The sequence below is a fragment of the Balearica regulorum genome, chromosome 1 (genome assembly GCF_011004875.1).
Source record: "Balearica regulorum gibbericeps isolate bBalReg1 chromosome 1, bBalReg1.pri, whole genome shotgun sequence".
Taxonomy (NCBI): domain Eukaryota; kingdom Metazoa; phylum Chordata; class Aves; order Gruiformes; family Gruidae; genus Balearica; species Balearica regulorum.
The window spans coordinates 187,339,423-187,339,734 of record NC_046184.1 but is presented as its reverse complement, the minus strand read 5'-3'; positions in this window follow the sequence as shown (position 1 = coordinate 187,339,734).

The window sequence follows — 312 nt, the reverse complement described above, 5'->3', positions numbered from 1 at the left end:
CCATTCTTAATCTTTATTTCATGTCTTGTACTTTATTTCCATTCAAAAAGTTTCATCTGTTCAGCTTAAAACTTGAAAGTAATTTTTTTCAAAAGTAATTATGGGGCTTGATTCCCTGCTCTTTCCCACTGGTGTTGACAGGGAAGTGAAGTGAGAGAAGAGTGGAAAATCAGGCACAACATTGCTAAACAATTTCAGGAATGATTCCACATCCATGCCTCTATTCGATTCCAACAGAGTCTGATTCAAGTAATGTCAGTGGAAGTTTTGCATGAGTGAATCCTTCAGTAAAAGGTTGTAGCAGATTCTCTG